General features: G+C 38.3%; 1 protein-coding gene across 4 annotated transcripts in view; it reads left to right on the forward strand.

The window, feature by feature from the left end:
* The first annotated feature begins 8,093 nt into the window (after window positions 1-8,093).
* Gaba-b-r3 (gamma-aminobutyric acid type B receptor subunit 3) overlaps window positions 8,094-12,477 on the forward strand; it is a 32,835-nt gene continuing 28,451 nt past the window's right edge. For 2 of the 4 annotated variants that reach the window (XM_072008320.1, XM_072008323.1), the window contains exon 1: window positions 8,109-9,089. The gene's annotated coding sequence lies outside the window, so the exon portion shown is untranslated. Of the gene's footprint in view, window positions 9,090-11,399; window positions 12,312-12,477 lie in introns of those variants that run through there. The other 2 variants (XM_072008321.1, XM_072008322.1) reach the window with 2 other exon arrangements.

The raw sequence follows: 12,477 nt of genomic DNA on the forward strand, positions 1-12,477 counted from the left end.
TTAGGAGAACAAAAGCGATTTAGGCGCGAATACTTGAACGCGTACCGTCTATTCTCAATCATTAATCTTCCTTAGGCTATATCTCTCGTGCGTGTATCTGTATGAATAGATTCGATCGGATTCCAGAGTCACGGAAAGCAGAGAATCCTGTGTTGCGTTTATTTTTAGTGACGCGCGTCGAGGACGAATCGAGGATTTGAAAACTCGAACACAATGGAAATCGAGAAAAAACGCGAGAAGCAAATGGAAAGGGGATGGAAAAAAAAGGGTGGAAAAGAAACTAGGTTTGTTAAGTAGATTTAAGAATCGCGTCGCTGTTGCACAGAGGTGAGTGAGACGCTTTAAGCTTGAATAGAACTCGGAACTGTGGTGAAGACAAGGGCCATTATGTCGGCACGTAAAGCGACGTCAGCCAAAGCTCGAGTGTCCGTTCTTTCTTGTAACTCCAGGTAGCTTTCACTCTTTCCTTTTCTTTTATGACATCGGGCTAACCATACGGTAGGACTGCCATCCAGTCGTGCCCTTCGCTCTGTTCTTCACCTATTTTCTTTTTCTTTTTCAGTAGCGCGGGTCTTAACGTTTGGTAGGTCATCGGGTCGTTTGTCTCGGAAAACTTAGCAACTCCGCAAACTTTCCTCGAGATTTTGAAATCTATCCTCCCCTTAAAGAACGTAAATTTTCCAATTTATCGATGCCACATTTAACGTTTCATAGGAACCGTAATTAAATTTGTCAGCCATAATTGTTCGTAACTTAGTAGAAGAAGCCGATATTTTCCACTCTCTCAATTTTTCGTTCAATCGCCGGCAAGTTGGTTAAATGCGTGACTCTCGGAACTATAATAAATTGTTCGAGTCATTCCTTAAGATAAAGTAAGATCTAATTAAATCCGCCAAACTCACTTACGGTCCAACTTGTCTCAATTTTCTTCTCCCGTCAAACTTCTTTTTACTTGCTCATGGAGCTCACTGACGAAATGCGAAGATCGATCGAATCCATTAAAAACTTTCTAATGTGACTTGTGTGGGCGATGGATAACAGTTTGAAATCTTGCAGAACTTAATCTGAAAACAAAGTTGTGAAAAGGCACGTATTTGTAATCAGATCGACAAATGGGCGAATATGGATCATAGATCACTCTCTTGGGGCATTAAATTTCTGCTTTTGTTTTCCTTTGCATAATTACATTCCTTCTCTCGTGATTCCGGCAATGTATGATTAAACTTAAAATTTCCATCGATACAACGCTGGTTCGAATTCGGTGCAGATCAACTCGCAAATGGAATAAATTAAAGGGATCATTCAAATTCTGTATTGTCCAAAGAATTGAACGAAACAGATAAAAACCGATATTTCTTCGCCCTTAGTACAAAGAGTTATCAGTCAGTGAAGAGTGAATAAATACATTTTCCGAGGATGGTCTTCGTTATTAGAAATCCTTATGTTGCTTCAAGGAAGTATTCTTGTCACTACAATACTGTTTCGGTGTTAGGCGCAAGCAAACCATGTGCACCACTATCTGCCGCTATCTACATCTAACAAGCTCTAATTCACGCTATGTTTGATAAGCAATAAATTTACACCCCCGTCCCCCAATTAAATTGGAGCAAAGAACGCGATCAACAAGTATAATATTCGCAGGTACGTGACCACGCGAGAGATTGCTTTCGGAATAGATGAAACGTTCAAAAATTGATCGGCCAGTTCCGATGCTTTTCTATTGTACATTGTATGCGTTTCAGTATCTTCTTGTCGTATCACATTTTTTCATACGATTAAATGAACTACGTACGAATGCAACCGATGAATCTGCCCAAGTACTAGACGTAGTACGAGTTTTACTCGGAATACACGACGCAATTTCAAGTTTTTCGCGTTGGGAATTGCCTGTTTCTATGTATCTAATCCTCGATCATACTAGTCGTTTCAAAAGTTCATGTGAATCGATAATACTGAGAAGATCTGAAAGGTCAGCCTGTTATGAAACAGAAGGATATAATTTAGAACCAGATAGCAGCATGGAATAATCAAGAACAATTTCATCCCGCCAGGAAGATGGCTTCTATTCGAAATAAATATAGACGGGGTTTTCATGGAAAATGTAGGTACTAATACGTAAAGTCTGAAACCAAAGTAAAACGAGGAGAGTTTCACGTGAAACTATCGTGTTTACATAGCAGGTGAGCCAATCGAGTGAATTATTCGGTGTCACCGTAGATTTCACTGACTCGTGCCTTGGTTATCCATTCTACTTTGAGAAATTTCATAAAAGGTGCGTTACGGAAAGAAATATCTGTTCCTAAACCGGAACGCGTCGTTATAAAATAATTAAAACGAAATTCACCTAAATTGATGGTTACGAGCAATGATTATTCATATCAGGTTTCAAAGACTCCGATCACACGCTACGATTTTTTAACTCGGTTGTGGGTCGTTTCTATCAGGCTTCAAACATAAAGAGAATCAAACGTGTCTCGAGAAATTGGAAAATGGGATCGACTTTGATCTGTCGCTGTGCTACCTTAAAAGAATTCATCTTTTCGTTGATTTGATTTCCGCAACTGTTGGAACGATGCGCATGGTAAAGAAAAGATACTTGAAATCATCGTATGAATCTGAAACTACGTTTTCTAATGAAATATTAATTGCAAAGTTCGTCCAATGTCAATGTATCTTTAATCAAATAACGCTTAATAAAAAGATATCCGTTCGAAATTACTGGAACGAAAGAATATTGGGAAACGAACGAGTATTTCCTTTTTTAAAACAGCACAAAAGTACATTGGACAGCGAATGAGAATGATGAATGTGTGCCATTTAGGCTTGATTGCGCACCGAAAAAACTGAGTTTTCAGGAAACAAAAAATAGCAGGTAATCCATAAATGTACAATGTATTGTGGCCTCCTCGTTATAACGAAGTCGGCACGAAGTCGTGCACGGGGAGGATCGTTGCAGCGTTGTAGGAATATTTATACATAGATATACACTAGATTTGTACACGCTAGACTTTTTATTGTATCTTTCCACTACCCATTATGAAACACACGTAGTACTTAAAGATGGCGAAATTTCGAACACGTTGCAGGTCGCATGTATGTATCTTTGATTTTATGTACCATTTATGGATAAGTGGTACAAAGAGTTTCTGAAAAGCTGAACACATATAAAGAGCACTTTCATCTTGGTCGATTCTCGATCACTTGTGTCTGCATTTCGAAGCAACCTTGGAGGGTCTCTTTCCGGAATGTTGCTTCAGCGCGATCGTCGTCGCAAATGAGTCCAACGAGAATTTCCTCGTCGGGCAAACGAGATTTACGCTAGAAAGGGACTTAATTGAAAGCAGAGCATTCCCTCTTCGTAACAACATTTCGTCCTCATGATTTATTTTCTTTTTTTTTTTTTTTTTATCGGGCAAAAACAATATTCAATCTCGTAAGCTGCTGTTGACATTCCGCAGTGGAACAAGTATAATTTTACCTAGCTGCTTTCATTAAGATTACTCGTTTCTTCCGTTTTACTTCTATCCGGAAGTTCTGAGTGATTTTACACAAAAATAAAATAATGGAGATAAAAGAAAAATGGTGAAAGGCGAGGTGAGAAGGCGATAAAATGGAACACGACCGAATCGAAATCGAAGAAAGTTGACACTGGATCGATGCTGCTTCGCATGTGCTTTCCCTTCATAGCTACATATGTCGAACGTCCAAAAGGCCAGTGCGACACGGTCTGCAATACTGTAGCTTACACCTACAAACTATTCAGAAATCACTTTGGAACTTGTAAGTAATTCGATTCAGCATTTCCGCAATAGCTCTCCCTGGTCGTTCCTAGTTTCTGTTACTATCGATTTTCTATTATCTATTCACAATCCAAATATTTGTCGCTTCTTTATCTACGTATCAAATATTCTATCTGTGTACAATAATACTCTACCTGTGTATGAAATTTCAACGAGAGGCGGAAAACATGAACTTTATTAACTAGAACGACGCTTACAACGCTTCCAATTAATTATATGTTTTAAGAAGGAAAATTTATTAATACCGTCTTTACATTAATTGATGCTTCATTTTCTAAAGGAAGGATCATCTTTTATTCTTTCCCCCTCATTCTACTCTCTCCCTTTGTCTTATCATTTTTTTTTTTTTTTACTGATCGATTCTGTCGAGTTTTGTTAAATAGCATCGCATTGAAATGACAGTTAGCAGCATCTAACAAAGTGTGTGAACTAAATGACGAAAAATTGCGATTCTGTTACTTCGGAATAGACGTAAGAAATATTTTAAAATTCAACGGATAAACTGATCAGTATCCCAGAGAGTTGCCGCATGTCCCCTAACATGGCAGACAAAACCGACAGCTGAATTTTCTTCACAACGCTGCTCGCAACAAGACGAATAAACATTGTGTGACTAGACTGATTCTGTCATGGGATCATAGCAAGGACAGCCGACATCGTCTAATAAAGCGTACCGACTTTCCTGCAACGGAGCTTGCCATCGTAGAATTTTTATCAGTAGATAAATTCAATTATGTCAACGTCATTGGAAATTTGAAATGTAGAACTATATAACCAAGAGAAATATTTTTCTCCGCGATAATATTTCATATTTAAACTTCCTACGAATAGAATTGATTTTAGTATTCTGACCAACATTATAACGAGGCAAAATAGAAAAATTTCTTGTATTCTCACTGTGCAACGAAAATGCTAGATTCACGTCACGTATAAGGAAAATGTGCAAAACATATCGGATATAAGGACTCGCACCGATCTTGGGCCCAGTGCACATATGTGGCTTTTGTCTTCGTTGTCTCGCTACGATCGTATATCCTTCCTTTTTTCCCAATTAAAAACAACGAAAACAAACATATGATCGCAGCGAGATCACACATCACAAGAGTCATACGTCTGCACTGGGCCTAAAGGGGCTTAACCTTCTAGGTACGATGCGTCACTATAGTGGCTTTCGCGGATGTCATCTTATATTACGACGCGCCACTATAGTGGCTCATTCTACTGTCTCATTCGCTCATCGTTTCAACTAAACAATCTTTTTCGTTTGTCTTGCTTCACACTTTTCTTGTCCTCGCAACGTTTTATAACAGTGTTAACAATATACGGGCAGAATATATAGTCTTTGTTTTTGATACGCCAGTGTCAGGTATCAATTGTTGCTTTTCGTTAAAATAAATATAATACCATTGTTACATGCTCTTTTTAACATGCCGATCCGTATCCTTATAATTTTTTAGAATGTTCAAGCTGAAAATGTTGCTTCAAAATAGAAAACGAAGAGCAATTTGAAAAACATTATTGCGTTATGAGTGTGAAGATTGTGACGTACGTCTATCTGTCGTACCGTGCTTTAAAATATATCACACTCAATTGTATTAATAATTATTAAAGTAAATTATTGAAGTTGAAGTATATGCATCATATCTTTAAGAAAAATTATAATTTAATTGTCAAAAACTCCATTTCAATGTGCTTGCGTAGAGAACAGCATTATCCGTCACACATTGCAATGCTGTATCGTTTACGTGTAATTCGCGTTAAACTCTGCCGTACAGAGAAACAAAATTCAACCTTATGTAAGAGGTTAAAGGAAAAGAGGGAACGGGTTTCGTGCGATATCTCTACTTCGCTCTGACTCTGAATAGAATCCATTTCGCCATAGATCTCACCAACTTAGTTTGCCTGTGTTCGTCTCGTTCTGCTCTTCTAAGAAACTAACGAGCAATATCCGTGAAGTTGGAGGAGGCCGCTCTTTTATGTGGTTGGGCAAAGGAAACTAAACGAACGTGCGAATCACGCGGCAATGTTTCGTACGGACAGTTCTCATTGTTAATTTCTTGGTAATTAAATAACAGCGAGAATCGAGCTTCTTCCTAATGGATAGATGATGTGCATAAAACGGCAAAGCAAATTGTTCGCGGACACCGACTACAAAGCCACTGTCTCCGGTGGTCCAACATCCTGTCTTGTATTCGATTCATTCTCCGAAGAACCCAAAGCAATCGCTCCGCACAATCCACCAAAATAAAACGGACGCGTTCGTTCGATCAACTGCCTATGACATGGAACAAGACCTTGAAAGATTAACTCTTGGTGAAGTAACTCCCTTATAATAGAATACCTTGATCGGAACCGACTTGCATAAAATTTCACGAGGGCCCTTGCTCGTTCGTGCTGCCATTGTAAAACTCCTTATAATTCATTAAAATCCACGTTTTGCCACCATATTCTTTAAGATCTCGCGTAATCAAGCGATGGAATTAAATCTGCGACAAAAATTAGTACATCATGATCTTCTTCCGAAATAAGGTTTAATTGGTCAACCGGGAGATAGACTAAAAATCTCGCATTTATAGAATGATAATCCAAACGTGGGGATGAAAATTTACCAAGACCTCGTACTCGATGATACTCATCTATAAGATGAAAAGTAAATTTCACACGTTCGAAACTATTTTTCTTTTCGAACAAAAGAGTATATCGAAGATGTTTGAAGAGCAACGTTACGTACTTGAGACGAAATTTCAAGTCGGGACTCACGTAACGCGTAGTCATCGACAAAATTATTTTAAGTCGACCATAAAATAAACGACCAATTGAAACTGGTAAAGGTTGTTAGGGAGCATTGATAAGTGGCTCCTAATATGGTTACATGCTTTGGTAAGTCTGTCGCATATTTGCATGTTCGATTGCCAGAGAGACAACTGAAAATTATGTTCGCGGTTTCGAACAACGTAATTTATTTAAGCTACTTTCCCTCGAAGCAATCAATGCTCCCTCATTTGCATATGGATACATACTGATTCGCCTACTAAAAACATTATCGAATAGATATTTCGAAACTTCCTAGTTTGCGTTACTTTGCGCCTAGTAATTTGCCCGCATGGCTCGTTAACAAACACAACCATAGTTTCACGCTCGATTGAAATAATCGTAAGTTCGTTTGGACCAAACGATGTTTCCAAAACGATAAATCGTCAGATGATTTGTTGATCAAATTCAACGTGAATGTAACTTTTCGCTATAAAGATCCCTGTATACATTGAAACATGTTACCATGCATATATGCGGGTTTCGTGAAACCTATATCAGTTTCAGTTTACCTCCACATTACCGATTCTCCTCAGCGTTGGTGTGATGTGAATGTTAAAACGCGTGATTCAAAATCTTTGGTTATTTTTCAACTCCAGTATTATTACCAATAATAGGAGGTATATTGATTACAAAAAATAAAAATTTAACAACTGTAAAAAAGTGTGTAAAACGATGGTTAATTAAGAAAATGAATGATGAAATGAGTGAATGAATCTAGTGATTGTAGAAATTATTTGCGTTTTTAATATTTATTGGATAAAGTTCACCCGAGGATTAAAAAATAAAATAAAATGATGAAAGTCTATTAGAAATTATATTCGGTATTGATATCGTTCTTTAACCTGTGTTCCAGTCGAGCCTTGCTCACCAACTAAGACGGGAGTCTGATTCCTGCACCTATACTAATGCATCTATCGTGAGTTGCTTCTGATGTCGATTCGCCGACACCGAACTACATACATTGTAACATGCATCATAAAACCTAAGTGTCGACATATGCATCGCAACATGTTTCAATGTCTACAAGGGCCTTAAAATTAAGAGGGGAAAGCCTTTGAGGTAACTATACCGATCGAAGTGTGACGTTGAAGTATTCTCGCACAAACTTCTTCTCACAAGTCCGAGAGAAGTTTGAAAACGTCGGCGAAAAATAAGTTGGAAGCGAAAAATTTCAGTTTGCGAAGAATGTTTCGAATCCCTGATGTTCTTTTGCAACTAACACTGCTACTGCTCCGGTAACCGTTGCTTTTCATAAATTACATTTCTCATGGAAAATATATAGAATGGTTTTTGAACGAAAGGAAACAATAAGCATTCATTGAGACGGCTGAATCGTAAAGTGAAATTCGAAAGGAATCAACGAGTAAATAGTCGTTTGATGAACGAAGTATATCTCTCCGTTCGAGGGAAAATGCAAGAGAAACGAGCGTCTGCGCATTACCAGGACAGGCTGTCACGAGAACTCCTGTAGGAGACGAGGCTCGCAGAATTCCACGGAGCCAACAGTGCGCGAACCGCCAGCACGCGACGCGGTTGCTCCGACGCGACACCTTCTGCGCTCATCGTCGCTACGGATTGCCTACGGTTAGGTTCTAATACACTTCTACACGTCATTCTGTCTTGCATCTTTCGCATTCATTCAACTTTCACTTTTCTTCCACCAAATTTCAAGAAGACATCTGATACGACTATTTTCGAAAAACAGCGCAGACAAAAACAAGAGACAGAAGATACGAATGACTTGTGCTACGCTTGCAACTGGTTGTCCGTACGCCCTTGTATTTTTGCAACCCATTGTTTCTTTTTTATAATAGAGAGTTCGTCGTCGTTTGCAGCTGTATCGTATAAACGTAATAGATCATAAGTAAATAACACAAAGACCGAATGCCCGGATATATCCCGGAGCAAGCGAGTAACCAGATTATACGGCGCTCGTTGCCCATGAACAAAATGTCATCATGAGCTATCGTTTCACAGTGCAACGCGAGAACGCACAGTGAACAAACGCGTAAAACGTGTTTACAAAGTACACTTCTGCGATGAAAGAAAAAACTCGATGACAGAAGCAAATAAGGTGAAAAAAAAGACTAATCGAGATATCTTTCTAATGGGAACTTGTTTGAAAGTTCGGGAGAAGTGCAGCTATTTTCGAAGGATAAAGGATACAAAAAAATGTCGATGAAAGAATCAATTTACGGGTCACGGTTCGAGTAAAGACTTAGTGGAAAGGAAGCAAACGGCAATAACTACCTGTACAAAAACTGTACAACAATTATTAGTTGTTGCAAGTACCATCTTAAAAGTGACACGTTTATCGAAGAAAATCCAAACAGATTGGCTCGAGTGTTATAAAGTTCAAAAGAAAGGAAGGAAACATCTACGCAAAGATATTCGAAGAAAATCAATGTGGACGATTTCTTCAAATTCATTTTCAAGAAAAATGCGACGTTTGAAGCAATATTACGTGATTTTACGGTAATTCGTACTTCTTGCTCCCTTTTATCGGACATAAATATCGTAAAAGCCTCTCGTCCCAACTTTCAGCGATTTTTTTTACGAGTATAGGAAACCCGTAGTTAATATCTCGATTACAGACTAAATTTTCACGATATTAAATTTGCCTAAAAAAGGGAGAATACTGGTGTTATAAAAAAAAATTGTTCCTGCTGAATATCAACTTTCAAAAGTACCAGACCATTTGTGGAAACTACGTTGAAAGTTCCCCCATTTACGGCATTGTTTCGCTTATCTGCTTAAGAAAATATTCTAACTTTACGATTTGCTGCTACGTACTTTTACGGAAAAAGTATTTATAAAGGTCAGAAAGGCTCTTTGATACTCCGTGCAACTTTAAGAAACTTTACGTGGCCCTTAATCTCTGGTTTTACGCCACTTCCAAAATCTACATTATCTCCTTCGATAATGAAAAATAATTTGTTGTCGCTGTTTCAACCAGACTCTAACGATGGTGAAACAATTGTGTAAAAGTGTATATGAAAGTTCCGTAAATAAATAAACCGACCAAGTAGCAAACTCGCCCAAACGAAGCTTTTAAGGCCGCAACGAACCTCCGTGTCTCCCCATTAATTCTAATAAATGCAATTGATTAAGTTGCATGTGACTCGCAAACATAGTGCTTTCCTCGTACCCGCTATGAACAAATACATCAAAATTTTTAAGTACGGGCAACGACTGTTAACAAATTCATTTGTTATTTCGGTCATTTCAATTTCACGATAACGTACATTATCGTCGAAACTTTCCTACTCCGTTGCACAATTTCGCGTTTAAACGAAGGCGCACTTCGTCACTCTGTAAATCAGTTTCGCGATGAGTTGCGTTAACGAGTTTAAAAAGTAATGAGACTTACTAAATTGAAATTCTTTAATGAAAGTGAAATTCCATGCTTTAATGCAGCTTTGTCACCCTGAATATACCTACATATCGGGGCCACTTCATGAATCTGTAACTGAGAGATTAGAGAGCTACTATACGATAATAATTTACACACAATTATGTTTGTCGACTTTCCACAACATGGAAATTGTAGAAATGCCCATGCTTTGGTGTTATAGATCATAATTTTCGTTTGCCGTTTTAGAAACAAGAAATTGCTACGGCATGGAACTTTGGTAAAAATTAATGAACTTTTCTCTGCTTTAGCAGCAGAAAGTCTACTTGCCTTTTTCTTCAGGATTCTCTTTCGTTTTTTTCGTTCCAAGTTTTCCTAACCTCATTATTCGAAATGTATGGTATCTCGCGTTTGGTATTTGCGAGAAGAATAGATACGTTTATCTCAGGATAATTAAAAAATTAAGAGAAACCATTCTGTGGAATACGTCGGTTTCTCGATTTTTCATAATCCCTGTCCTCGAACAACAATTCATCATCAAATTACATTTTTAAATCATTGCTCCGCAGTTTCTACTGTACATAGATTATTCATTTTCTATGAATTTTTGTGCTTAGACGTCGCTAACGCGGTGACGATCTCGGGACATCCGCCGCAAACGAACAGATCTCGCGAAACTGCCGTAAACGTGTATCGAACGTGAACGAGATGCACGTAGTATTGAATTCGAGAGTAGTAATCCCTGTTCCGATACCCCGAGGGAATGGCATATTCTGTTTCCAGATACGCAGAAGCAATCATATGGCTCGTACGATCCATCAACAGCGTGCATCTTTTCCTACAAACTTATTTCTGCTACAAATCTTAAAGAAGGCAAGGAAGATTGCATAACTGATTGACTTTTTAAAACATTTTTCTTTACTGCTTCGGTTCATCCTCGCAGGAATTCTCGCATCATTAGCAAAAGAACTAATCTCGTGTTTGCGCCTTCAGTCATAAACAAACCACCTCACTTATCTAACGATTATTATAGCGTTTTCTTAATGTCGTAATATAGTTTTTCAGGGAGAAAGACTTTGAAGGCTGTATTCCATGCCGTAACGAACAATTTAATGGGCAGCGAGTAATCTATCGATAACAGTTGGAAACGTTACGCAACTCTCTCTACATATACACGAATGTCATCTCTTTATTTGCTTCTCAGTTGCCCTTTACTTACAAACGTAACGCTACCATTAGTCTACATTTACGTTCTCTTTCTTTCATCTGTTCTTCGCAAGGAAACAGACCAAGCACAAAGAAACTTGAGTTCACGTGGTGTGGTGTGGTAGGTCAGGGGGTCGAGAGGCCCACCACCTCTGCTTTAGACTTCGGAATCTCCACTCTTCTGACAACTGACTGCCTATCGAAAGTGTCACAGGTTATGTTGGTTCTGTTCTTTGCTCGATTCGAGCAGCCCGAAATAAACTGAGGGTAGGCGGAATTATATGAAACCGACCTGTAGAAAATGCTGCCTCGCAGTCGATTCGATAAACCTGTCGATATTCGGGAAACACCACATATTTACTATGCTTGATAGTTAAGCTAAGTCGCAAGATTCATATTCACAGATTTACATTCTATTATTAAGGATAAGGATTTAACGCGACGAAGATACTTAAAAAAGACGCGATTAAACGAAAGCTCTACTGAATTTTTAACGCCTTTTCTTTCAAAAAAGAAAAGAGTTACAATATCGAATTTAGGAACGTTATTGACTAAGCGCTCAATTTTCTCAACATTTCCACGCGCGTCGGAATGCGATTAGAGTTAGAAGATATTGTTTTCATTGATACTGATTTCTAGGCTTACACGTGCGTATGGTCTAACTTGTACAAACGTAATATGTGCGTATATCTATGCGTAGAAATTTGAAATTCGATTGACATTTTCATGTATAATAAAAAAAAAAAAGCACTGAAAATAGCATGCAATAAAACTGCATCAGTATCGCAGTTTAAAAAGTCACATTGGAGTGCGTAACAATGGCGGCCGTTACTCGCTATAGAAAGTCAATTACGTTAAAACTTCTAGAGGGAATCTTTGTTCGCTCGCAAGTGCAGTTTTACGTAACGCGAAGGGAAGTGAATAAACTAAATCCCATTGTTTAATCGCTATCATCGTTTACGCGTACTTAGCTCATTCGAAGAAGGTCAGAAGCTTCTCTAACGCGACCATAAAAGGGTACTAGAGCTCATTAACATAGCCTGTGTAATTGTGTGTGTATACGTGTTCTCGTTTCTGCGACATTACGTTAACAGACTGGGCGCACAGATTTTCTATCCGTGAAGTAGAAACAGCGTTTGGTACGATACTTCTCGATAAAAGTATATTTATTGTTACTGAAGTTGACAGATGTTGGCAGTTTCGTGCGGCGAATAGATTTGCTGGAATTTATTAATCGTAATAAAGGAGAAACAATAGACAGAAGTGGCAAACGATATCTCCCGTCCCTATAAATTCGATTAAGAG

The sequence above is a fragment of the Bombus fervidus genome, chromosome 8 (genome assembly GCF_041682495.2).
Source record: "Bombus fervidus isolate BK054 chromosome 8, iyBomFerv1, whole genome shotgun sequence".
In the NCBI taxonomy this organism is placed as follows: domain Eukaryota; kingdom Metazoa; phylum Arthropoda; class Insecta; order Hymenoptera; family Apidae; genus Bombus; species Bombus fervidus.